This window comes from Crinia signifera, chromosome 2, assembly GCF_055691185.1.
Source record: "Crinia signifera chromosome 2, ASM5569118v1, whole genome shotgun sequence".
Lineage (NCBI taxonomy): Eukaryota > Metazoa > Chordata > Amphibia > Anura > Myobatrachidae > Crinia > Crinia signifera.
In genome coordinates, this window is record NC_139218.1 from 321249322 (window position 1) to 321276542 (window position 27221).

At 44.5% G+C, this 27221-nt stretch overlaps 1 long non-coding RNA gene across 2 annotated transcripts in view; it reads left to right on the plus strand.

Annotated features, from left to right (window-relative positions):
- LOC146057668 (uncharacterized) overlaps window positions 1-27221 on the plus strand; it is a 70040-nt gene that overhangs the window by 13254 nt on the left and 29565 nt on the right. The window contains exon 3 of one of the 2 annotated variants that reach the window (XR_014469762.1): window positions 23944-24111. This is a non-coding gene — a long non-coding RNA (uncharacterized LOC146057668). Of the gene's footprint in view, window positions 1-23943; window positions 25354-27221 lie in introns of those variants that run through there. The other variant, XR_014469761.1, reaches the window with a different exon arrangement.

Below are 27221 nucleotides of genomic sequence, written 5' to 3' on the forward strand. Positions count from 1 at the left end.
GAGACCCCGGCCGTAAGCGTTGTGGAGTGTTCGCGCCAGCGCATTAGCGTATCTGCACATGCGCAGATCGTGAAAAACCCCGGGACGTACGCGTACGGCCCGGACGCTCCAACCAGAATAAGGCCCCATGGAGGGGGGGGGGGGGCGTCAGAGTGCCATGGGGAGGGGGGGGGGCAGAGTGCCATAGAGAGGAGGGGGCAGTGTCTGAGAGAGGGAGAGCAGTGTCAGAGAGAGTGGGGGAGCAGTGTCAGAGAGAGAGAGGGGGAGCAGTGTCAGAGAGAGTGGTGGAGCAGTGTCAAAGAGAGAGAGGGGGAGCAGTGTCAGAGAGAGAGGGGGAGCAGTGTCAGAGAGAGAGAGGGGGAGCAGTGTCAGAGAGAGTGGTGGAGCAGTGTCAAAGAGAGAGAGGGGGAGCAGTGTCAGAGAGATAGGGGGAGCAGTGTCAGTGAGAGAGGGGGAGCAGTGTCAGAAAGAGAGAGCAGAGTGTCATAGGGAGGGGAGCAGAGTGTTAGAGAGAGAGGAAAAGTGTTAGGAAAAGACTCAGGAGAGGGGGCAGGGGGGCGAGCACACTACCTGTCCTGATCCAGCCAAGGTAACTGATGGGGGCGGGCATTTTGCTGCATTAAGCCCCGCCCCTTAATACCCGCGAATCACGAAACTTTCCCCTTTCTGAGCGGCTGCTGCTGCAACCTTGTGCTTACTGGGGAGTGGGGACATCTTCCTCCCAGACCAGTGGTCGCACGCCTATGCTTCCGGGTCATAGTGATCATAAATAGCCCACAGATAAAAATAGGTTGTTGGCAGCGAACAGTTTTCATCCCACCCCTCTCAAACATGGGCTGACGTTGTCACAATTATTGAGAGTGAGGCGTATTACTTCTAATGATGATGAACTGACCACTGCCTTAACAGAAATGGGTAATAAATTCATTGAAAGGGGTTATCCACAACATGAAATTCAGGATGCCATCCAACGCTGTATGGATTTACCTCAAGCTCAGGCTTTAATACCTACAGTCAGACAGGGTGGCAATGACAGAATGACATTTGTTAGCACCTACTCCATAGCCTCCAAAAGGATACGTGAGGTAATACTAAGTCACTGGCATATTTGACAATCATTATGGGACAATACTGTCAAAACATCCCCATGTTTTGCTACAAAAGAAGTAAAAATGTTATGTCGTGTATGCCATCATCTGCACATGTAAATTGGTGTATATAGGCAGGACCATAAGGACATTGAAAGAGAGGATTGCCATGCACCGATCATCTTTAAAGAAAGCCCTTGTTTCAATTGATGCCAATAAACCCCCCCACCCCCCCACCCTGTGGCCAAGAATTTTTTTTATCTCAAGCATACCATGAAGGACTTCCGATTTCTCCCTGTGGATCACATCCCCCCTTTGAGGAGAGGTGGTGATCGCGGAATGTTACTGGATCCATCGGTTAAATTGCATTTCTCCCAATGGACTGAACGAGGAACATTCATTTCACTGATTTTTATGAATTTATCTTCTCAAGTTTAAGATTTGTTGATTTGTTTCTTATTTTTCTATAGTTAAGGAGTTTTACTCCTACAAAAGGAATATGTATCTGTCATTTGAAGTAGTATCTTTATGTGTATTAGACCTGTAACATAGTTGGTGGGAACTAATAGTGTGATATATATATATATATATATATATATATATATATATATATATATATATATATATATATAAAAGATATTGGAGCTGGCCAGTCGGACCACATTGGTATTGGATCTCAGGGCCAGATCCATTGTGTATAGTCCTTGATCGGCAGCTCAGATTGGCAGTTCACTGCGGTTGCTGACTTGGTGGCTTCTGATTCGGTCCCCGCTGTGTCAGGTACTGATTGCGCTCTAGTGTACACATGCTTTTGGCTGTTTCCATAGTGACTGGTGCTGGCTGGGGGTTTCCCTACCCAGCGTCTTGACAAGTGTGATGACGCCAGCAGTCAGTGAGTCTGATGCCAGACAGACGCATGCAGTGACCAGCGCTGGCTGTGTCCTGCGTGCTGTCATCACGGCGCACTCAGGTGTTCAATATAGCAGTTGTACGGTGCACACTAACATGGTCCCATCACATTGATTCAGGTGAGCAGATGTTGTTATTTTACATTGATTGCTTGTACCATATATATCCAGTCTGGAGAATGGTTTACTCATGCTCCTGATGATGTTGAGACTCCACCGAAACAGACGTCGGGCATGAGTAATCCACCCAAGGACCTCCATGGCGTGTTACCTCTGTGACCATAAGTATTTGTCTTTCACTTGGATTTATTTCACTTGTCCCATGGAGTCTCTTTCTGCCTGTATGGATTTTTTTTGCTCTATTTAATATAAAGACTTTATTTCTGCAAAAAGGAATTGGATGTGCTGGCTTCTGTTTATTATATATAGAGAGAGAGAGAGAGAGAGAGAGAGAGAGTCAGTGCAAGAAGGGCACTCAGGGACTAGAGGTGCTGGTGAACGTAGGACAATTTTTATTGCCTGGTAGTCTACGTTTCGGGGTCTCCCCCGTCGTCAGGACAAAACAATAATGTGTGGGGGATAGGGGGAAAATATGGAGAGCAATAGTGGGTTGGAGCCCCTAATGTTGATCACTGCAATTAGATCATAGAAACATAGAATTTGACGGCAGATAAGAACCATTTGGCCCATCTAGTCTGCCCCTTTTTTTACCCTTCAGGTAATCTCAACCCTTTTTAATCCTTATTTCTTTGTAAGGATATTCATATGCCTATCCCAAGCATGTTTAAATTGTTCTACTGTCTTAGCCTCTACCACCTCTGATGGGAGGCTATTCCACTTATCCACTACCCTTTCTGTGAAGTAATTCTTTCTAACATTTCCCCTGAACCTACCTTCCTCCCTCCAGTTTCAGTGCATGTCCTCGTGTTTTATTACTTCTTTTCCTTTGAAGAAAATTTCCCTCCTGTACTATGTTAAAACCCTTGATATATTTGAAGATTTCTATCCAGTGGCGTAGCTAAGTTTTGGGCGCCCCCCTGCCAAGAAACCCCCCCCCCGCCCATGCAAAACCCCCCCCCCCCCCAATCTCCCGCAGCCTTACCTATCGCGCTGGTCCCGGCGGCTCCGTTCTTCTGCTGAGGACCACCACAAAATGGCCGCCCCCATACAGCAGACAGTTTCAGAGAACAGTGTGCTATATGGGGGCGGCCATTTTGTGGTGGTCCTCAGCAGAAGCCACCGGGACCAGCGAGATAGGTAAGTCTGCGGGGGATTGGGGGGGGGGTGTGTGTACCTATAGCACCGCAGCCCCCAGTGCCCCCACATGCACAGCGCCCCCCCCCCCCCCCCCCGCGGTGGCGGGGGCTGCTGTGCTATAGTTACGCCACTGTTTCTATCATGTCCCCCTTTTCCCTTCTCTGCTCCAAACTATACATTTTAAGATCTTTTAGTCTATCCAGGTAAGTTTTGTGATGTAGGCCATGCACCATTTTAGTTGCCCTTCTTTGTACACTCTCCAATGTATTTATATCCTTCTGAAGATATGGTCTCCAGAATTGGACACAGTATTCTAGATGAGGCCGTACCAATGACCTATAAAGTGGCATTATTACGTCTTTTTTTCTGCTACTTATTCCTCTCCCTATGCAACCAAGCATCTGACTAGCCTTCCTCATTGCTTTGCTACATTGCTTTCCTGCCTTTAAGTCACTTGAAATAGTGACTCCTCAGTAGTTTCCATTGTAGTACCCTTGATACTATATTGAGCCTTTTGGGTTTTTGAGTCCCAAGTGCATCATTTTGCATTTTTTTGCAATTTTTTTTAGCATTAAACTGTAGTTGCCATGCTCTTGACCAATTCTCAAGTTTACTTAGATCATCAGTCATTTGATTTACCCCTCCTGGTGTGTCTACTCTGTTGCATATCATTGGCCCTTATTCTGATTGACGCGGACTTTACCGCATACTTTCGGATCGCGTATTTACGGCGTCTGCGCATGCGTGGCGAACGCAACGCGCATGTGCCACGCCTTGACTCCGTACCAGTTCGGCCAAATCCCGTACAAAACTGTTCCCCGCAATCATTCGGGAAATATGGGCGTATTATGGGCGTCATGCGGAATGTCACATGGGCGTAGTTTCAAAGTGGGCAAAACGGGGCGGAAACATGGGCGGACACGGGGGAGTACACTTATGTTGGGGGGCGTACATTCGGATAGCACTCCGAATGCACGCGATCAAAAAGGGAAGAAATGTGCGGTGTCCACAAGTGTACTATTGCTTTGCGGACACCACTCGTTCATGCGGTAGGCGAACGTACGCCTAATGACTACAAGCATTAACACCTGAACCCAATAGAATCTACTCCTTTACTCATTACTCACTAATAGGCCGCTTGTCAGTGCCTTAATTGAAACCATTGCACTTCAATTGCTGTAAGGGTTAATGTGTGCAATGCATGTGTTAGGCATGCTTGTAAGGATATATTGGCATCTAATTGATTCCAATTCCAAATAAGCAGTTTTTTATGAGGATAGGTAATTGAATAAGTGGGTCATGGGATGTATTGCAGAAGATATATAATAGTGGGTTGTTTGGCGTAAATACTCCGCTTACGGGCGGTAGCACCGCTTGGCTCCCGGTCGGATGCGGTATTTCCGAGCATACTCTGTAATACTCTGTAATACCGTGCAGAATCGGAGTGTTTCTCCCGCACACGCATGGTTTGTATGTCGTCCGTAAACACGCCCTGTTCTTAAAGAGTGAGTCCGTCCGAATGCGGAGGACCCGTGGGCGTTTCTACGGACGATGGCCGCATGCGGCAAAACACCGTAGCGTGCGGACCGCTCCGTAAGAATGCGGGAATATCCGCACCAACCAGAATAAGGGCCTTTGTGTCATCTGCAAAAAGGCATACTTTCCCTTCAATACCATTTGCAATGCAAAAATATTAAAGAGCACTGGTCCAAGTACAGATCCCTGGGGTACTCCACTGGTAACATGTCCCTCCATAGAATGCACTCCATTTACTACAACTGTCTGTTTCCTATCCTGCAACCAGGTTCTTATCCATTTAATTGTTTTATAATCCAATCCCACACTTTCAAGTTTATTTAGCAGCCTGCGATGTGGGACAGTGTCAAATGCCTTACTAAAGTCTAGATATGCCACATCTACAGCCCCCCCTTAATCTCGAATTTTGGTCACGGAGTCAAAAAAGTCAATGAGACTTGTTTGGCATGATCTCCCTGCAGTAAAATCATGCTGTTTTGGATCCTGTAAGTTGTTTAATTTAAGATATTCCACTATTCTTTCTTTTAATAGTGTTTCCATTAATTTCCCTACTACTGATGTAAGGCTCACTATTCTGTAGTTACTTGCTTCTTCTTTGCTTCCGCTTTTGTGCAGTGGAATTACATTTGCTTTTCTCCAGTCCTCTGGAACTGCACCTGTATCTAGTGACTGGTTAAATAAATCTGTTAATGGCGCTACCAACACATCTTTTAGTTCTTTTAGTATCCTTGGATGCACTCCGTCTGGCCCCATTGATTTATCCACTTTCAGTCTTGAAAGTTCTGTTAGGGCTTTCTCCCTAGTAAATGTACTTCCATCTACCTTATTTTTATGACTGTCCTTGCAACTGAACTGTGGTCCCTTTCCTTCTCCTTCTATAGTGAATATGGAGCAAAAGTAATTATTTAGATGATCTGCAATTGCCTTGTCTCCCTTCACCAAATTCTTAGTGTCTGTCCGCAGTCTTATTATTCCTCCATTTGATTTTCTCCTTTCACTTATATACTTAAAAAAAGTTTTGTCTCCTCCACCCCATGCAGCATCAAATCCAGGCTGCATTTGTTTAGAATGGCAATCCAACGCCTGCAGAACTCTGGACTTGATCTGCCTATGGTGGGGACATTGCGGACCCCAAACCCCGAGGGGAATGAGGCGTTGCCTCCAATAATCGGATAGGGACTGTCCGTGAAGTAAATAATCAATCTCACGTTTTTGTAATTTGAGCAAGGTGTGGTACAACTCCTCGCTCTCTGGATTACTTGCTGGTTCCTCTGCAAACAAAATATTTACTGCTTCATCGTCCGAGAAGCACAAAGTTTCCCCCACTGGGGTAATAACAGATGTTGCTTGCAAGTCTTGAAACTCCATTCTCAAGGCAGATGACGTTCAGTCACCAATGGTGATGTTCAGTGACCTTAGATTACTTAGTGGGAAATAAGGCCTTCACAAAAAAAATAGCCTCTTTTTGAGGTAGAAGTTCTCCTATATTATGGGTAAAAAGAGTTTATTTCACCTCAGAAATGCTGTCAACTTGGTAGTCCAGTTGTAAGCAAGTAAACAGACTCAGGTGGTGGTTTCAGGTCTATGTGTGTTCCTTGTGTACTCCTTGGAGTCCAGCCAGCATATATATATATATATATATATATATATATAAAAAGAAAAAAATGACAAAGCGCAAAGGTAATATGTATAATGTTTGTGTGGTAAACGATACCAGTCCCACGGGATAATTCTCAAAGTTCCACACAGGTCGGGCGTCTTTGTTCCTCACACCTATGGATATTAGTTCCTTAATGGTCGACACTGTGCTTATATCTTAAGCCGGCTGCTCCACTTATATATCCCGAATCCAAACGGGTCAGTTTATCTACAAACAAAAGAAGAGTGGGCGCTCTGATAGTGTGTTACCACTTTTTTATTTGGACAAGAAAGATTAAGAACAATCAGGTAGGGTCACGTACCGCAAACTGCGGCTATTACCTGCCGCTGGTATGCAAAGCATAGGACAAACAGTTGGAGAGGTTACACTCCTTACAGCTCTCAAGCACACGATCACAGAGACGCTAGGCCACGCCCCTACGCGTTTCGTCACACCGGACTTCGTCAGAGGGCTGGCCTAGCGTCAGACTAAGTCCTCTTTATATAGTATCTGCACACATGCGGCGAGTTTGTGCACTAATTGCCTGTCAGATTCTCTGACTCAAAAACATAAAGTGGCATGGTTTCAGCACACATGTGGCGAGTTTGTGCACTGATTGCCTGTCAGATTCTCTGACTTATAAAATTCTGTGTTTTTAGGATAGAATCTCCTAACAATATACGCAATTGTGACACAATGATACCATAGTATAAAATTACAATATAAAAGTACAATATAAAAGAATTACATACAAATACATACATATGTCATAAAATTGTTTTAAAAGATAAATAGTTTTTAGTACCTAAAATTAGCATAAAAAACTCTATCTGAAATATATCAGCGTAACCAAGGTGCGTGGAACACATTCATGCGCACCTGTCTAAGAAGTGACAGCAATATATGCCGGTTATGTTACATAATATAAATAACTATAGCAGTAAAAGTACGAATAGAAATAGCAGAAAAAATCGCAGGAATATGTTCTTAAAAACAGGATTCTGGCATTCTATTTTAGGAAGGGAGTAATCTCCATCCCTTCATTCATTGTACCTATGGGGTACAACGTGTCTAGCACGTATATCCAGTATGATTCTCTTTTAAGGAGCAGGGTATCTCTATTGCCAGCTCATATATCCAGAACTACATGCTCCAGTCCCATAAATTGCATACCATCTGGACTACCAGCTTGGCAGGTCTTAAAATGCCGGGGTACACTGTGGGATAAAAGACCATTTTTAATATTACGGTAATGCTCCAGGATGCGAATTTTAAGCATCCTTTTGGTTTGGCCCACGTACCGTTTTCCGCATGGACAAACGAGTAGGTAGACCACATATGTGGTAAGGCAATTCATTGCCCCTTTTAGTGAAAAATTTTGTTTATTTTTACCCTCAAATTTTTTTTAGATTTTTCATTCCATGTGAGCACATCTTACATTTACCGCATTTATAAAACCCTTGTAGGGAGGGCATCTGGTATAATTTGGCTGGTGCAGGATCTATACGTAACAGGCTTGGCGCAAGTCTTGTTTCTAACGTATTTGCTCTCTTAAATATTATTTCGGGGCGAGGACCGACTATTTCTTGAAGGTAGGTGTCCATCTTGATTATTGACCAATGTTTTGTGACAATGCGTCTGATGTCATTACTTCTGCTGTTAAATTTAGTGACAAATGGACAGAAGGTTTTAGATTTCATTGTATTCGCCTTCTTGTCCCTATATGTCAGTAAGTCCTTCCTTTCTAGACTTCTGCACCGGTCAATGGCTGTCTGGATTAGGGGTTTGGGGTACCCCTATTCTCTGAATCGACTGCAGTATGTGTCTACTTGTTTCTCAAAGAGCTCAAGATTGCTGCAATTGCGTCTTAAACGCAGCAGCTGGGAGTAGGGGAGGTTGTCTTTCCACTTTTTGTGGTGACAACTCTTGTAATCCAGATAATTATTTGAATCTACTGTCTTAAAGAGGGTTGAAGTTTCGATAGTATATCCCCCATTATCAGGAGCTTCTACTGCCTCAAGGTTCAAATCTAGGAAGTCTACAGTATTGGCCTCAAATTGGTAAGTGAAAGACAGATTGTATGTGTTGACATGTAAATATTGAATAAAATCCACAAACTGGTCTTTAGATCCTGACCATACCACGATCAAATCGTCAATATACCTTTTATAGGTGACGATATATTGAGAGAAGGGATTGTTACCATAAATATGTTCTGTTTCCCATTCACCCAGGTACAGGTTTGCGTACCCTGGTGCGCAAACCGTACCCATCGCAGTTCCGCACTGCTGGTGAAAATATTCACCCAAAAAAGTAAAGTAATTTGATTCCAGCACATACTTTAGACATTTCACAATAAAACACCTTTTTTCCTCTGAGAGAGTCACATCACGTGACAAAACGTTATATATACACTCTACACCTTTAACATGGGGTATTGATGTGTACAGTGAGTTTATGTCTATGGTCCTCCAACATGCATTTTTTTCCCATTTCAGTTGTTCCATAATTTGGAGAACTGTAGTGAAGTCCTTGACATATAACTGTAATTCAGGAACATACTTATTTAAATAAAAATCAACCCATTCGGATACCCTAGATGACAGGGAACCAATCCCCGATACAATCGGGCGACCTGGTGGGGAGGACTGGCTTTTATGGACCTTCGGCAAATGATAAATCGTTGCCACCCTTGGCTGTTCGTTATACATATAGTCATATTCATCCTTGCAAATGCTCTTGTTGTTAAGACCAATAATAAGGAGTTCCTTCAATTGTGACAGGAACTCTGGGGTGGGATCTTTAGTCAACATTTTATATGAAACTGTATCCGAAAGTAAATTATTAATTTTCCCTATATATTTCTCTCTGTCCATCAAAACCAGTCCTCCCCCCTTGTCTGCTTGTTTCAGCACAAGATCTTTATTATTTAACAATTCTTTCAGAGCCACATTTTCAACAGCTGTTATATTATATTCATTTATGCTTAGTTGATTTGAAATTTTCTCTAAGTCCCGTTTCACCAACTGGAAGAATAAATCTATATTGGGGCCACGGGATTCTACCGGGTAGAATGTGCTTTGATTTCTAAGTCCTGTCTGATTTATTACAGGACGATCTATCCACTCTTGTCCTGGATGCTCTTTAGCGTTTTTAATAAAATGCCGCTTGAGTGTTAGTTTTCTTATATATAAGTTTAAATCAATATATAACTCAAACTTATTGACTGCTGTTGACGGAGCAAAGGATAATCCATTCTGCAATAGTTTTAATTGGGATGGAGTGAGATCAATACTGGAGAGGTTGAAAATACCTTTTGGTACTACATTAGTTAATTCAATGTTCTCTTTTTGAAGGTGGGTACCCTTTCCCCCTCTCTTGCCCCTTTGTCCCTGTTTCTTTTGCCCCACCTTTGTGGCGTTGGATGTTCCGATTGTTTGAACACTGGACCCTGGCGCTGGTCTAAAAATTTTTGGTTGGGCTCAGTTACATGTTGTAAGGGCTGAAATCTATTAAAGGTGGGAGGTGGCTTCACCTCTTCTATGGGATTTCTCCTTCACGCTTTTTCTCTACTTACTTTAACCCATTTGTTTGGTGTTTTTTCATAGACCGAGTCGGTCCTTCTTTCTTCCCATGATCGGGGTTTTCTGTTATGGGCATTTTTTTGTCTATATGGTTGGGTGGTTTTGTTATCTCTATATTCTCTGCATTTCTTATGCCAAGATCTAGTTTGATTGAGGTTGTAGTCCTCTTTATCTCTCTTAAACTTATTTATTTTTGTCTGTGTCACATCTTTTTCTGCTATAACAATCTTATCGCTAATATAATTTCTAAACTCTAGTACCTCCGTGGGATTTTTCTGTTCTATCCGTGTCTCTAAAGCTGTGATATTAGTTTCAATTTCTGTTTGGTTATTCTTTTTTTCGAATACAATCAATTTCATAAGCTCTAAGGAACTGTTGTCTAAAATTCGATACCATTCTTTAAGGAATTTATCATTATTTTGTCCGAATATCGGCTCCTTAATTAAACGTAATCCCCTAGGGACCCGTGCACATTTAATATAATTTTCTAACGTTTCAATATCCCACCACACTCGCATTTCTTTCAACAATAAATGCTCTAGTTCATCATACACATCTTTGTCTGCTGTGGATGGTTGTTCAATTACTCTCTCATTAATGGTCTTGTCTGAAAATATGTTAATTCTCTGTTGTTGCCTTTTCTCTCTTATATCAGAGAATTTGGCCATATTTACCATGCAGCTTTATCACAATTGGATACAATGAACACAAGTACAAAAAGAAAAAAATGACAATGCGCAAAGGTAATATGTGGAGATGATTTGGGGTCTCAATATAGTGCCGGAGCCTATCCGATTAATTCACACCATCGATCAACAAACGGTCACGTTCCTGGACAAATCTATATTCAAGTATGGGAACTCAATGGGCTTTACAGTGTTTAGAAAAACAACGGAAACACCCTGCTACAAGCAACAAGCCAACACCCAGTTCAACTTTAAGATAGTCTCCCTATTTCTCAATTTTTGAGGGTCCTACGCACTAATTCAACAGATGAACTAATCACATTCCAATTGAACGAAATGAAGGCACGTTTCTCGACCGAGCCCGAAGGGAACACAGTGGCTTCGCTCGGGCAAACCGGGCTGCATGCAATGTAATACTATGTTGGTTGGAGGTACCGTTGCACACCCACACAGTGGGAAATGCCTAAAAATCAAACATCTGTATCTACATTTTGACATGCCATTGCTAATACTACTATGTAGGCATGACAACAATACCATTTCGTGAATGTATAGCAAACCACTGATATACTATTCGGCTTGCCTTCGAGACGGGCAAAATGGACAAACCGGTTGCAAAACACTGCATGGAGTGTGGACATCAGGTGGCCTATATAAAATCAATGCTGATAGACCATATCCCTTTGCCTACAAGAGGTAGCGACAGAATTAAGACACTAAGACAACAAGAGGTACAGTGGATATACATAGGCGTGCGCACGGGGGGTGCCGGGGGTGCCAGGGGTGCACAGGCACCTCCTAATGCCCGCCGGCACCCCCCACAGAATTGCACGCAAAATATGCAGCAGCAGTAGCAGCACCCGTTGGCCGGCCGCGGTGCTCCATTCAAGTCAGCTTCCAGCTCCGGCACGCACAACGCTGTGATGTCACAGTGCGCATCCGTCCTCCCAACTGCGCTCCCAGAGAGTTACTGTCAGCAGACTCTCAGCAGCACAACCTCCTGTACCTCAGGCAGGCAGCGAGTGATAACCACGCTGAGCAGGAGCCAGCGTGAGCTGCATCCTAGGAGGAAGCAAGCTATTGTAAGTTAGGTATTTTCTTTGCTTGGTGAGGAGAAAAATAGCAATTCAATTGTAAAGTAATAAATTTCAAAATGATATGCACATTGAGTAGTGTACAGTACTCGTACTGACTGACTGTGGTGGGTAGGAGCTGCTGCAGCAGTCACTGAGTGTCTGCTGCAGGCATCTGTTAGGGGAGAGAGGGCCAAGGGGGGAATATATTGTAACAAACTTACTGCTAGATGGACTAAAGGTGCCCATACATGGTGCGTTTTTACTGTGCAATGCAATGCGCGCTCCCACGTGCATCCCATCGCACCGTTCAAACAGTATGTGCTGGTTTGCATCGATGCCCAGTAGGCAGTGATAGGCATGCCCCTCCAATTGTGCACCTACTAATAAAATGGGCTGCGCACGCCTATGTGGATTTATAATCTTGACACTGTGGCCCCGAGGGGGCTAAATGAAAATAATCCTCTAAATTGCTTCCTGTAACCTTTTTTTGGAGTTGAGCTATTTGGTGGTCGGTGGAATGTGAGTGGAAAATGAAGGCTACATATCTTCTCCGGTTTAAATTTAAAAAAAAAAAAACTTTCACAATATTTTGTTTTCATTATTTTCTTATGTTAGCCCTTTATATATACAGTATATATATATATATATATATATATATATATATATATATATATATATATATATATATAGATGGATGGAACCGGCACTCCAGCAAAGCAATGTGATATAAGACCGGGGTGCTGCCCACGTGGAGAATGTAGAGGGGATTGCACAGCAGCACTCACTCGGATTTCAATGAACAAACAACTCAGGACTCAAGGTCAAAGTCGACGTTTCGGATTTTACTCAGTTTTCAAGACAAACCAAAAGACAGTGTACAATAAGCAGACATAAATACCGTGTGTGCAGCAATGTTCCTCCTTCTCTCCGCCCACAGACAGCCGGTGTCAGTGTCCTCGCTACTTCCGGATCCCCGTGCAGCGTTTCCCCAGCACCGTGACGTCATCCGGTTGTGTCCCGCCCGTCTCCTCGTTGTCATGGAGACCTCAGACGCCAGCAGCGCTCACCGCTCACATCAGCGAGGAGGCGCAATCATAATGAATGATCCTGCATTCCGCTTGTAGAAACAAGGCGCCGTCGGCTTCTCACCTCCCTTGGCAACTAAGTTTGGTGTTGACGCTTCCTAGCCAGTCACAGTATGGCGCTTGTGGGACATCCGATTCTGCCGTCAGGTTGCTAAGCAACCGGCTGCCTAGGGCCTGGAATGACAAGGCATGAAACAGTGTCAAAAATAAGCAAAAAATGTACATCATACTACATTAACACAACAGACATAGGTAACAACATGAAAAATCAAGAAGTCCTGTCAATTCCAGGAATAGGCCCATAGAAACCTAAAGGAAAATGTTAAATGGCATTTGTTCATTGAGACCTTTCGGATTCATTGTCTCCAATCTAAAAATCCAGTAAGTCTCTAATTTGAGTAACTTAGTGGCCCTGTCACCACCTCTAACATCCAGAGGGACTTGGTTAATTTATCACGTATTTCAAATTTGATAGGGAATGTTTTGCTGATGCATAATGCCTAGCCACCGGCTGGTCATTATCTTTGTTATTTAAGGCAGCTTTTATGGTGGACCTGTGAGCCGCTATCCGCTCACGGAACGTCCTTATGGTCTTACCCACGTAGCATAGACCACAGGGACAAGTGATCATATATACCATGTGGGTACTGGTGCAGGTGACTGCGTGCTTGATGGGAATTTGATGTCCTGAATGTGGGTGTGGAAAGGACTTCGTGTTGCGCATGCCACTGCATGTAGTGCACCCCACACACTTGGTGCACCCCCCCGGTTTGCGTTGTGTGTTGGGGGGCAGTCTGAGAGAGATGTCCGTCCTAACGACCCAATCCCACAGGTTACGGCCACGTTTGTAGCATGCCATTGGGGTTACATTCTTCAGAGTCTTGAGGTCTTTGTCGGACTGAGGCCCTTATTCTGATCGGTGCGTACTTTCCCGAATTCTTTCGGTGCGGTCCGCACGCCACGCTGGATGCACGCCACAGCAGCACTCACTCGGATTTCAATGAACAAACAACTCAGGACTCAAGGTCAAAGTCGACGTTTCGGATTTTACTCAGTTTTCAAGACAAACCAAAAGACAGTGTACAATAAGCAGACATAAATACCGTGTGTGCAGCAATGTTCCTCCTTCTCTCCGCCCACAGACAGCCGGTGTCAGTGTCCTCGCTACTTCCGGATCCCCGTGCAGCGTTTCCCCAGCACCGTGACGTCATCCGGTTGTGTCCCGCCCGTCTCCTCGTTGTCATGGAGACCTCAGACGCCAGCAGCGCTCACCGCTCACATCAGCGAGGAGGCGCAATCATAATGAATGATCCTGCATTCCGCTTGTAGAAACAAGGCGCCGTCGGCTTCTCACCTCCCTTGGCAACTAAGTTTGGTGTTGACGCTTCCTAGCCAGTCACAGTATGGCGCTTGTGGGACATCCGATTCTGCCGTCAGGTTGCTAAGCAACCGGCTGCCTAGGGCCTGGAATGACAAGGCATGAAACAGTGTCAAAAATAAGCAAAAAATGTACATCATACTACATTAACACAACAGACATAGGTAACAACATGAAAAATCAAGAAGTCCTGTCAATTCCAGGAATAGGCCCATAGAAACCTAAAGGAAAATGTTAAATGGCATTTGTTCATTGAGACCTTTCGGATTCATTGTCTCCAATCTAAAAATCCAGTAAGTCTCTAATTTGAGTAACTTAGTGGCCCTGTCACCACCTCTAACATCCAGAGGGACTTGGTTAATTTATCACGTATTTCAAATTTGATAGGGAATGTTTTGCTGATGCATAATGCCTAGCCACCGGCTGGTCATTATCTTTGTTATTTAAGGCAGCTTTTATGGTGGACCTGTGAGCCGCTATCCGCTCACGGAACGTCCTTATGGTCTTACCCACGTAGCATAGACCACAGGGACAAGTGATCATATATACCATGTGGGTACTGGTGCAGGTGACTGCGTGCTTGATGGGAATTTGATGTCCTGAATGTGGGTGTGGAAAGGACTTCGTGTTGCGCATGCCACTGCATGTAGTGCACCCCACACACTTGGTGCACCCCCCCGGTTTGCGTTGTGTGTTGGGGGGCAGTCTGAGAGAGATGTCCGTCCTAACGACCCAATCCCACAGGTTACGGCCACGTTTGTAGCATGCCATTGGGGTTACATTCTTCAGAGTCTTGAGGTCTTTGTCGGACTGAGGCCCTTATTCTGATCGGTGCGTACTTTCCCGAATTCTTTCGGTGCGGTCCGCACGCCACGCTGTGCGGTGACGTACGGCTAACGTCCGTAGAAACGCCCACGTGTCCTCCGCATTCGGACGGACTCACTCTTTAAGAACAGGGCGTGTGTACGGACGACATACAAACCGTGCGTGTGCGGTGGAAACGTACAGATTCTGCACGGTCTTCCCGCACAAGCACGGTCTTACCGCGTCAGAACGTACGGGAAGCTGTCCGTACGCCCCAATGCGAAGTATTTACGCTCAATCCCACACTTTTTTACTGAGTACACACAGCGATCACATGACCCACTTAGGCAATTAGGCAACCTCCTGAAAAAGGGATTGTTATCAATTGCAATCAATTAGATGCTCATCTATACTGACCCACATTCCTACTACATTCATGACACACATTAACCCTTACAGCATGTGACCCTAACATACATCTATATACACTATTTACATTTTGCTTATTTAAAAGATTTTAAACAAGTTACACATATACTTTTGCATGTTAACTTTGAACTTTAAACTTTGAACTGACAACTTTGAACTTTAAATAACTATTTATTATTATAAAAATGAAAAAAAAAGGGCCATAAATTAATTTTCCGCATCAATGAGGCGGTCCATTTCGGACAACATCTGCCGCATCAGGCCTCGAATTTTTAGGAGGGCCCCACGGCGACCCTCCTCTGCTTGGGCAGACTCATCTGTGGAGGAAATACAAATAGAAAAATGAATAATGATATTCATGCATACATTTAACATAGTCAAACCTACATTTTAAACATGCACCGTGACAGGTGTGTGTGTATATGTGTGTGTATATATATATATATATATATATATATATATATATATATATATATATATATATATATATATATCTATATATATGACACATACACCTATACATACATACATGCATACATACTACATGGAAAGCCTGATTTTGGCCCTATACCCTTTACTCTGTAGAACACCTCACAGTCATACTGCTCCTTCTCAATCCAAACCCACCCATGACTAAGCTCTGAGAAGCATGTCACGCGCTGCACCAATCACAATTCTGCAAACAAAGTTCAGTGTCTGTTATATGATGGAGCCTGGCAGGGGAGTTACACAACTCTCAGGAATGCACAGTACATTGGTGCAATCAAGCATTGCTTGCCTGCTGATGGTCTGCTCCAGAAATCATTGTCATAATGCCAGTTAGGTGAAGCTGCAGCACTAAGCCACTCCCATGCACAAAATCATTACTAAGATCAAATCATCTAACAATTATGGTGGCAAACATACATGCAGACCGCAGGGGGTGGTTAGCTACAGGAAGGCCCAGGGGCACTGACCACTTGTTACTCCAGTCTAAGCCACGCCTGTCCATACTCCATTTATGCCATACTGAATCTAGTTTGGTCAAATTAAGCACCTGTAAACTATACTCACCTATATGAGGCTACAGATTGTACGCTTGCAGCAGGGACATGTAACCCTTACATGAGCACGTCATCCCTTTCTTCCAGGATACAGATTAACTACACTGGTTCATTGACACTTAAAATCGACCTGAAAGCCATCCCCACAACCTGTGTCATTAATATGTGTCCTGGATGAAAGGGATGGTTTGCCCACCCTATCTAACCCCTAAGTGTGTCTGTTGCTACCCAGTTTGTTTAATCACTTTATAGTATTGAAAAACACAATTGAATCACCAGTGCTACATAGCAAATAGTAGATGACAAAAGTAAAAATTAATCCTTATGTATACATACCAATTTCTGGCGCCTGGACGACCTCACAGGCCTCATCCTCTTCATTAGGGGCCTCCACTGCTGGCACCTCCTCCTCTGTTGCCAGCGCCTCCACCGCCCACCCATCCTCCTCCTCCTCCTCCACTTCGTGTGCCACCTCCTCCACCATCCCTTCCTCCTGAGGCACCTCCTGGGCCCTTGGTTGGCCAACCTCCTCCTGGGCCACCTCTGCCTCCTCCCGGGCCTGTCTTGCTCGATCCCGTGCTGTGTTGGAAAAAAGTGCTGATTAGGGGTCATTTGTATTAAGCCTTATCAAGCTATAAATGCAAAGGTTATAAGTGCAGATAATTGTACAGGCAAACAGCTCCTTTGTGGCCTTTACAAAACACAGCCTGTAACATGGCAGGTATGCTGTGACATTTGGGCCATTGTAAGCATCACAAACATTAATCCTACTCAATGACATATTTTATCACCATTACAGGGTGTCAAACAGGAAGTAGCACACATATAGTGTATGCCATGTTTCACTCATGATCAGGCTGGTGGCCTTATTGCCTTAAATAAGGTCATGTAAGCAATCATGTACAAATGGCCATTTCATGTATAAACACTCACATCTCGCTATGCTGGCCCTGATTTGCTGGAGCAAATCCGGCTGGCGTCGTCTCAAGTCGGACCACCGCCGCTCCAGCTGTGCGATGGTCCGCCGCACCTGCGTACGGGCGTAAATGCGCCGGCGGGCCACCGCATAGGCATTACGTTTCTGCCTGTTAGTAATGAATGGCCCTGCACGGCCCAGCCTGGTCTCCATAACGGCGACCAGTGTCCTTAGCTCTGCAGGGGAAAAAGGGGCTGCTCTGCCATAGGACGCCATCTTAGCAATGGCACAAATCAAACCATCATGTCCTGTCATTGGTTGATCAGAGTGATATTTGGTATTAACTTTATTGTTCATTTTAACACTAACAGCGTGTATGCGCCCGAACAGACGGCTAACCCATTGCATCGCACACCCATCCTAAACAGACAGTGTAAAATAAGATGGACACACATTATATATAATCTCTAACATTCACCAAACATGGGTATAAGCAACAGGTGAAATAGTCTGCATCACTAGACACTTACACATAACTCAACAAGGTACTAAACAGCTATTTTATAATGAAAGCTATGCAGCAGAAACATAGCAAATAGTGGCAGACCTTTTGCCAAAATAAGGCCATGCTGCCATGTGTACACTTACCTTCTACTGGCCCATACTACAGAGGTGGAATGAAAAGTAGCTAGCATCCAGCCTGAATTTGGAGTGCTTTCACATGTGATTTGGATGCTAGCACTGATTACTTGTGGCTAAGTGGTGGACTGGATTTACATATGGAATGGGTAGTGTCAGTTGTACTACATACCAAACAAGTGCACAGTACAGATGTACATTCAAATATACATTTCATGTGTGACCTCAGTTTTATTTGGTCTTTGGTGTTCAAATCTGCATTTAGCTACTAAATCAGACTTACTCAGTTTGCCAGGTTTTTGTGAAATATTTATCCACACCAAGGGGCGTGCCGTATGCGCCGCACGGTTGACGCTGCCGTACGGAACGCGGCCGTACGGAACGCAGGTTGCAGCTGATGAACGCCAATTACAAAAATAGTATTTAAAGTGGTCCTAGAAAGGCAAACAGTTGTTGCAAACATGGCTGGCTCAGAGTCAGAGGAAGAACAGGTGGTGCAGAACCTCTTGTCCCGCATGGAGTCCAACACCACCTATGTCCCCCTCAACCCAGAGCAGCCAGATGGGCCATCAACATCAGGCCAATCAGCAGCTGGCCCATCCTCAGCATCAGCAGAATCATTGGGAACACAGCAGGTGGCTTCCCAACAGAGTAGCCAGGCCAGCACTTCAAGTACAGCAACCGGTGGCCGTGGCCGTGCCAGTGGCAGTGGCAGTGCCAGTGGTCGTGCCCGTGGCCGCAGTCGGGCAACAGAGGAACCAACCACAAGAAACATGGCATATGAACCGCAGGAGCTTGACATCCTGGTGACCCGGGCACGTGATTTGATAGAGTGCCCACCGGTAAAGTTGACACACACAAGGAGATGGAAGATCTGGGAGGAGATAACGGCGGAGATTAATGCGGTGGCTCCACAAGTTCGTGAGGCGGAGCACGTTAAGAAGAGGCAAGTACATGTGTGTTACATTTGAGCAGTACAAGTCCAGTAATGTTTACATTCAATATTAGATGGAGTTGGTCAATGGGTGGTCACGTTGCTTGGAGGCACAGGCATGTTTGCCATGATATTGATTTGATAGTTATTGTAGGGTGACTGTGGTTGTATCTTCTAAGGGTTGTTTTTCAAAATTAATATAATCTAAGTTTGGTGTCAGTAGGCACATGTTGTATTATGTTTCAGATTGCAATGGGTGCTACAGCAAACATGAGGAGTGACATGTATTAATATGTACACTTTGATTGCAGGTGGCACGACTTCAAAGGCAACCTCAAGAAGAAATTGACCCAGCGGTGGGAACACAGCCACACCTCTGGGGCTGGCCCCATGCCTGCCAAGCTGAAGCTCACCCCCCTGAAGAGATGGCACAGTGCTGCATAGCAGTGGAGGAGGTCCGGGGGGTGAGCACCATAGACAGCGAGTCCCCAGCGGAAGTGATGGTTTCTACGCTTGAAGGTAATTATTTGCCAGGCCATAAGTAGATGTTTTGAATTTTGCATGGAATGTGTGGTAATTGGTATTTTCTCGTTCAACAGCATCCCCACCGCTTGGTCAAGAATCTCTTGAGGAGGTTGTGGAGTCTGTGCCACCTGGCCCCAGTAGCAGGCCCGTGCAGCAGCAGCCGGCAATGTCCGCAGCTGAATTAACCACGTGGGGGCATGTGCTAGAAAGTATTGTGCAGCAGGGAGACTCGGCATCAGAGCGGGTGCGTAGGGCCGAGGAGGTGCTGCAGGGTTTGACCACCAGCCAGCAGAGTATTGCTGCGAGCATGCAGGCTATTGCTGCTAGCCTGCAGGTGCTGGCTGATCAAGCCCTGCGGCAAAATGAACTCCTCCTCCGCCATAATGAACTTATGGTGGAGCTAGTTACCACCAATAGGGTCCTAATGTCACCCGCTTCTGGTGCATTACCACCATCATCACTCCCTGCTGCCAGAGGGGGAAGAAGATCCCCCCCCTCCCCAGCATGTGCTCCACGTGACACACCATCTGACTCTGGCCGTGGGCGAGGCCGAAGAGCTGCTGCATGTGGCAAGGAGCCTGCCAGGGGCAAACGTGCCCGCAAATGAACTTGTGTCCCCATTAATCTCCACCGTTATGTCTTCCCAAATCTTCCATTGAGCTGTGTGTGTCAGCATCCTGTGTCAAAATCCGTGCCGAGGGTCACCACATTTGCCCGCGGTTCAAATGTCATGTTTGGTTCCCCTGTTGCCCAGTTTCGGCTAGCATTACTGTGTGCTGTACTTGAAGTGTTGGTGCTCTACTTTTGTTGTGAAGCCACCTGATGTGTTCCTAATGATTCTGCTGTGGCTATTTATTATATATTATTTACTTTTAGTCCTGTTATGGTACCATTTATTTTGAGATGGTTTCGAAATTATTTTCTAAGTTTCTTTAATAAATGTTATTTTGGCCCCACAAATGTCTGTATTAATTGATACATGCAGAAGTGACATGTGTATTAGTATTATTAATATTAAGTTGTGTTCATTATTTGCAGTGTAAAAGTGTGTGACAAGTGCAGCATGTAATGTTCCCTTTAAGCTGCAATGGTTCCAATTGAAGCAGTGAGAAGCGTGTAATTAACAAGTAATGAGTAAAGTAGGTGATTGTATTGTGTTCAGCTGACATTGGTTGAGGTGCGTCCGTCCTGATTAGGCGTTCCGATTGCCTAGCGCATGACCGAGTGGTGTCCGCTAAGCAATACTAGCCTTTTGGACACCGCACATTTCTTCCCTTTTTGTTCGCGTGCATTCGGCGTGCTGTCCGAATGCACGCCTACCAAAATATGTGTACTCCCCCGTGTCCGCCCATGTTTCCGCCCAGTTTAGCCCACTTTGAAACTACGCCCCTGTGTCATTCCGCATGACGCCCATAACACACCCATATTGGCCGACTGTTTCTGTACGGTATTCATGAGAACAAGTACGGAGACCATGCGTGGCACATGCGCATGGCGTTCCCCACGCATGCGCAGACGGCTACAAAACGCGATCCAAAAGAATTCGGGAAAGTACGCACCGATCAGAATAAGGGCCTGAATGACAGGCCAAAGCAATTTGGAGTTTTTCGAAATGGCATTGTCCGCATGATTGAATTCACGTACCCAACCGAGTCTGTCCTGAAGGTTTTTTTGGGGGCCAGATTTCTGCAACAGTTGTGTACGGGGTATCTTGTCTACTTTATCCCTGGCATCTCTCAGGGTGCGTGAGGAATACCCTCTGTGCGCAAACTTTTGGACCATTTTGTCCAAATCAGTGGGTAATTGGTCTTCTCTACTGGTAATCCTCTTTACCCGGATTAACTGTGAGAAGGGCAAGCCTTTTTTGAGTGCCAGTGGATGGTGGCTCTGGGCACTCAGCAGCGTGTTTCTGTCGGTTGGTTTGGAAAAAAATCGCCATCTCCAGCTTGTCATTATCCATCGAAATTTCAACATCCAAGTAATGTATGGATGTCTGGCTTAGGTCGTAAATAAACTTGATAGGACATTCTCTGTGATTGATCTCATGGATCATTTCTTCAAAGGATGTTTTGGACCCAGTCCAAAACAGCAGGACATCATCTATGTACCTTAAATAAAAGCAAATCGAAGCAGCATAGCCAGACTGTAAAAAAAGGTCGTGTTCCACATAGTGCATGCATACATTAGCGAACGAGGGTGCCACGGGGGATCCCATGGCACACCCCGTTCGCTGCTGAAAAAACGCTTTGTTAAAAATGAAAAAGTTTCGACTAAGAGTCAGCTCGAGTAGCTGGATGAAGAGAGGGACAGGAGGGCCACTATATTGGGGATCGGATTCCAACAATTTTCTGGTAGCTTGTAAGCCTTCACAATGTGGAATGCTGCTGTAAAGGCTACTTATGTCAAGAGAACAAATATATATGGGATGGATGGCGGCACTCATGGCGTGTAAATAAACGAACGCTGCTACAAGCTGGAGCTTAACGTTTCAATTTGTGTTAAGAATTTTCATCAGAAGGCTTCTGATGAAAATTCTTAACACGAATTGAAACGTTATGCTCCAGCTTGCAGCAGCGTTTGTTTATTTACATGCCGTGAGTGCCGCCATCCATCCCATATATCTAGACTGCATACCCAGGAGGGCACCGGGCATAAGAAATTAGAGTACCGATATTTTGGACTTACTATATATATATATGTATGTGTATGTATGTGTATATATATATATATATATATATATATACATATATATATATATACATATATATATATATATATATATATATATATACATATAGGCTAAGTGATTAATTCATTAATTATTATAGAGGTACAAAATTGAATATTGTGTAGTTATATAGTTATGAAAACATTATGAATACGGGAATAGAGGCTCCTTCCTGTATAAGATCTATACATATGACATCAAGTCCTTGTTTTATTTTTATTTTATCTTTAATATAGTGATTGATATTTAAAGATGGGTACCAACTAGTATTTAATGTTGGTTTATATTATGTATTGATAATTGTTTGTAAACTGATTGATGTCTCCACCCATCCTATATATAAGACACATTTCTTAGTACCTATGAGATGAGAATCATAGGAAGTGACCTAATTTGCCAGTGAGCTCCTATCCTATTTAGCTGGAACGCACGGCCATTTTGAGGCCTATAAATTTTAGTCATACTTAGTGCGCCCTAAATACTGCCTCAGATAAGCTAAATAAGCAGGCCATTCATAAATATGCCCGGTGCTATATATAAAACAGCCATCTGCTACAGCTATAATGATAAACTGACTGTGTAGTACCACACGGACCCAGTGGAACAAGGTCATACAATATCTACCTGTTTCCTGCCTCCTGGTGCCCCTTACTCACGCCTTCATAGCAAAGATTCTGCATTACAAGGATCATGATACGATCCTCCACATGGGGCACAATAAAGGTCCCTTAACTAAAAACGTGGTGACGATATCTACAATTGCTGTTTTTGCTGCAGATGTTCAAAAGGACAGGGCTCAAGTTGGGGTGAAGGTTTAGAGCTAGTTCAATGCGAGAAGTCTGTCCAGGTCCTCTAATGTCCAATTGAGCTTAAAAGTAATAGTGCTGGACAGACTTCCCATATTGAACCAACTCTAAACCTTCACCCCAACTTGATCAAGTCATTTTATCCACCACAATACAGCAACTGGAGACCACCACCTATCAAATCCCGGATTTCTAGCATTGGAGCATAACATTCCCTTAACCAAGCCAGGTATATGGACTCCCACGCTGACATCTTTCCTCCATAATGGGGGACCATTCCATCTAAGAAGTGAGCAATCTAGGAACAAGAGGGACTCCAACAATAAGTATACCATTTTTTGAATGTGTTCTATAACACTTGTTTTTATATTCTATTTTTTTTTATAATATTTGTTATTCTTGTCAAAGTAACTTATTACCTGTGAAAATAATAATATAGTAATACATTTATAAATTTTGTAATATCCAATTGATCCTACTGAACCTTTGTTGCGCTCCACTATTTGCTTTCATAACTTGCCCCTAACCCTTTGGCGAATTGACCCTCCATTGTGTGTGAGGCTTGAAAAAAAATACACCTCTGTGGGCACCTGTCTTACCATTGGTAACAACTTCTTATATGTTAAGATGGCCCTGGGTTGAGGTGGCGTGCCAGAAGGGAAGGTTGTTCTGGAAGCTTCACCCTTCAAGGCTCCTTCAAATGAAGGCCAGCTCTGATCTTGTGGCTGTGTGGGATGGTTATTTGTAGATAATATGGGATCCACGTCTGTGGACGTAATCTGGGATTCCTTCAAAGCATAACTATTTTATAGGAAAAAAGGAAAGTGACTTAGAGGCTGACGATCACAGATTAGCGATGTCACAGGTCTTCTGTCTTTTCAGGTCACTTACCCTATGCGGAGTCATTGGTGCACTGGGCGATGGCAGCGGGGTCCTGGGCGGACATCTGAGTTGCTGTTGGTTGAGACGGCACAGCAAGAATCGACTAGAATCGCAATAGGCGGCAAGACCGGGTGCTCGGCTGTCAGAGTTGCATGAGTTTAATGACAGGTGCGTGGCCTCCTTAGGGTTCGCCGGCCGCACCAGAGATGCATTTGTGCTGTCACTACGCATGAGCATCTGTGATGCATCAAGACCAATAAAAGGCACTACCTGGTGGGCAATCCCAGGCAGAGTATAGGTTCACGAACCTGCTCAGAAGTCCCTTGTACTTATTCTGATTCTTCTGACTTCAATTTATTGACCTTGGCTTGCTCTTCTGACTATTCTTCTGCCTCATCTCAGTGTACTGCAAACCGTGCTTATTTGTGTATGACCCAGCCTGACTTTGGGCTTGCTAATGCCTTATCCTTCAGTACCTGCTTTGCTCGCTTTGATCACAAACTGGCTAGACAACCACAATGTCGGGCACAGCAAAAGCCCAAATACCACTTGGAGGGGTCACTGGGAGAAACCTCCCAACACGGTAAGACTCTGTGCCACAGCAACGACAGCATTAGGTCACATCAATCCCCAAACCGATAAGCCTCAGCTACAATTCAATACAATCGAGGCTTTGTATTAGGAATTGGAACCTGAAAAGATGCAATCTATACATTAGGCTGATCAGACTGCAGCCTATGGGTGCCACCTGGGGGGAATTGGTCTTTGATATCTTGTGTAGACTAGATAGACCTCTAGCATCTGATTTACAAAGCACGATCCTGGAAGTGCCGGAAATTGACAGAGTGGTTGCACTGGCTGCTGGCGCCCCAGGGAAAGGTGGTTTGAGCAGCATAAAAACACTGGCAATGAGCAAGAAACCCCTGGCTATGATCATAAAACCCCTCGTAACAAGCAAGAAACCCCTAGCAACCAGCAGTCTTACTGTGGGGCATAATTTGTAAGAGGCATTATCGTGTGGGGGCATATTATGGTGATGGGAGCATAACATTGTGTGACATATTGTGCAAAGGGCATAATGGTGTGTGGCAATGCCTGCCCTTAGATGTATATTCTGTTCTCTTGGGCTTGTCTGTGTAGGGGATGTGCTAGGGACATTTGGACCCGGAGCCATCGATATGTTGTGGTACCATTTTATTATTTTAGTCTATTTCTTTTTCTTTCCTATTTTAGTGATCTTACTCTGTAAATAAGAGACAGTGATACATTGGAATGATACTGTACCATACCTTTTACTTTGATGATGCATTGTAAATGTTGCATGTTATCTTATGCACACACTTTCATTGTTATGACTTTTTTTTTGTGTGGAAGGGTGCAAACAAATTTGGCCACATTCTTAACTGTTCTGTACTTCAATCCTGTACCTTCAAAACACAGCTACATACCTACAGAGTATTAAAACTAAATACTACAGAGTATTAAAACTAAAAATTTACTAAAACTTCTAAAAAGGGAAAGAGGTGATATTACCCATTGCAACCAATCAGACTCTGTCTATCATTTCTCTAGTGCAGGGGTTCTCAAGCTATTTTGATCTGGGACCCTATCAGACAATAAAAATGATTACATGAACTCAGTAAGTTAGCACAGAAAGGCCGCCACACATGTGTGGTCAGCAGAACAGAAGTGACCACTAATTTGATCACTTAGGGATGATTCAGACCTGTTCCCTAGGCTGCATATATTCTCAGCCTATTAAGCAGGTAACGCTTGTATACACTTCCGCTCGCAAACTTCCGCGCGGGAGACAAATCATTCGATGGACGCTCATCATTCAATTTTCCCCCCCTTTGTTAATAAAAAGTCAGTTTAGACTGACATTTGTTGTGGCCAAATTCAAGGGGTGGGGGGTGCTGACGTCATGTGACGTCAGCCCCAAGCAGGCATCGACACACCTGCCTTCATAGTGGTACGCCCAGCGTTTCTATGGGTGCTCCCACCATTTTTGTGGGCTATGACATGTGGGGCGGTCCCCTGCATAGGCCACCAGCCCTCCCACCCTGGATTACAGAAAATACCATCTCTAGCAATTGCTGTTAATGCCACTAATCAGCCTAGTAATGTTGATCGGTCTCCCAAGGGTCACTGGACATGAATGACATTTTCTGTGGACCCAAGGGCTGGCAGTCCCAAAAGCCAGGTTACAAAGACAATCAATGGGGTAACGACACCTGCAGCTGTCAAAATCGACAGCTGGAGAGCCAGTCTGATCTTACGTTGCCCCTGCACATCGGCATGATATCTTACAGATAGCAGCACTGATAATGAAGGGTGCAGAGATTATACATGAGGTGGTGAGTGTACATGAGGGGTGTTTCAGGAACACATTCACACCTGTCATGTCAGGCTGGTCAAAAATGGTCAATGGTTCCCACACAATGTAATAAGCGCTGACACAATGCTGACTGACTACGCTAACTGCGTAAGCTCCGGTTAGGCGCGACCGTACACATAGGTGCAAACACAAGCTGATCGCGGGAACACTACGCTGATTCTGACAGGGACACCACGCTGACTACGTAACTGCTGCCATGAAACTACACAAGTACTGTTTTTTTTTTATATGCAATTTTGCCTATGCAAGTGTCTCAGGCTATCTGGGTGGGTGTGGTATGCGCCTTCGACAGTGGGTATCCCGACTGCCAGTACTCCAACAGGGGGGCAAGTGCAAAGAAGCCCCTTGGGGGCTCGCTACAGGTTCTATTCTCCCTCTATGGGGGTTGTGGACCCCCATAAGGCAGAATAGTCCCACTGCCTGAGCATCATCCAGCACCCATCTGGATGAAGAGAGCATTTTAACCGCAATCGATCAGTGTTTGAAATGAATATGGTAGTATAGCGACTGGGCTGCAATCTTAAATGTTTTTGAAAACATTTTTGCATTGGAGGTAACAAGCGCCGGTAATAGATGTTTGGCCTTGCAACATTCTGTGGTATTGCTTCCTTGTTTGAAGATTTTTGGATCTATCTACTGGTTTCAGGCAGTCAGATAAAGTAGGAGTAGCAATTGATTGGTAGTTTTAACACATGACCCCTTTCTTTATTGGACTTTTATCACCTGATGTGCAAGAAAAGCTGTGACTATTCTCCTCAAAGGGGATGTAATCAATATCCCAGCTCTCAGCATGCCGGCAGTGAGAATCCCAATGGGAAGTATTGAGGTTAGGGCAGTGGTTCCCAAACTTTTTTGAATTACAGCACCCTAGAGCAGGCTT